Here is a 1777-nt window from a genome sequence, read left to right on the forward strand (position 1 = left end):
TTATCCTATTGTTATGGAGGTGGTTGGGGGATGAGTAACCTTGTCTTAGACTTGCATTAGCTCCCAGCGCCCAGGCTTTAGCTCAGCTGGCTAACATCGTTTTTTTGATGCACAGGCGACTGAGATTCAAATTCTAGGAGGATCACACCTGCAAACATGTAGACGTCATAGTACTCCACATGCTATCCTGTTTTTACTAACCCCTGAACTTGAATCGATTAGCTCTCACAAGGATTTTCACCACTCAGACAATATCATCTTCAACAGTCTATGATAGTTATAAAGCTTTGCATTAGTCTCTCCAGTGAGACTCAGCATTGATACATAATTCATATGATTGGTTCATATCGTGCCCCTATGTAAACAATCATGAATAAGAAATCAACCAGACACGTGTGTGTAGTTGTGTGTGTTAAATGTGTATAAGGTGGGGCTGGTAGTGTGGGCGGAATATCAGTTGCAAGGATCACTCCTACCCGCTACATTCCTGGATGATTCGCATGGGTGCTTACACACACACACACACACACACACACACACACACACACACACACACACACACACACACGCACACGCACACACACACACACACACGCACACACACACACACACACACACACACACACACACACACCCACTGAGCAAAGCAAACATTCCTTCTGCTCAGCTTCACTCCTGAACAACGCTGCTACATGTACGGTGACCCTACAGTTGACCTACAGCCGAGGCTATACAAACATTCATTCACTTACGACCCCGCCATAGCACCCCGACATAGCACGCGGCCGCAGACGCTCACTCCAGCAGACAAGGAGCAGCACTTTACTCCATCCCACGTCACGGGGTCAGCGGTGCGTGATAAAGACCTCCCATTACACCAAGGCCCCAAGGCGAGGGAGCTCACTGTACACACACAGTATCACTGCACAGCACCTGGTCTGGGGTGGGCCTGGGGGGAGGGGACGGCAGCATCGTTTGGCCTCAGCACAGGACGGCATAGTCCCCAGGACAGAGGAGTCCAAAGCGTGGAGCAGCATATGTCCTCAGCTCAGAGGAGTCCCCAGCATGGAGCAGCGTGGTCCCCAGCTCAGAGGAGTCCCCAGCATGGATTATCTACTGTATAGTCAGTCTCCAAGCACCAAATCAATGCTCACTCTAGATTAGTTTTTTTTATTAAAGGGAATAAGGGCCTTCAGATCAGTTTAAAAGCCAAATAGTACATTGAGAATTCTATTCTCTGAGGCCCATGGGTGAGTATTCAGGACCAATCAATACAGGAAGCATCAATCTGAAAAAGATATCCCCTCCCACTCCTCCCCTCCCCCTCCCCCTCCCCCTCCCGCTCCTAACCCTTACATTTACCATATGGCAGTAAAACTTCCTTTGCCCCTCCAACCCCCCTCCATCCATCCAAGTCCTTTCTTCTTTTCTTCTCCATCTCATCCCCTCTTCTCTCTACCAACACCTGCTCTGTAACATGTGGGAAGGGCTGCCTCCTCTCTCCTTGCCAAGCAAAAGCAGTTCAGGCAATATTCCCACCTCCTATGTTAGTTCATTCCAGTATTTGGGAATGGTAATTCCCGGAGGAGTGCAATTGGATTTCTGAATGGGATTAGGGCTTATCCGCGTTAGCAGCTGCAGGCCCCCTAGTGTGCTTCGGGACGCGTGTCGGGACAAAGTGGAATTCTCCATTGATTTTAGCAGAGCTGCCTGCATGGAATGCTCAATACACTGAGTGCCTGATTGGATGCACACAGCAAAGCTCCCTCATACCTCT

This window comes from Argentina silus, assembly GCF_951799395.1.
Source record: "Argentina silus genome assembly, chromosome: 6".
Classification (NCBI taxonomy): domain Eukaryota; kingdom Metazoa; phylum Chordata; class Actinopteri; order Argentiniformes; family Argentinidae; genus Argentina; species Argentina silus.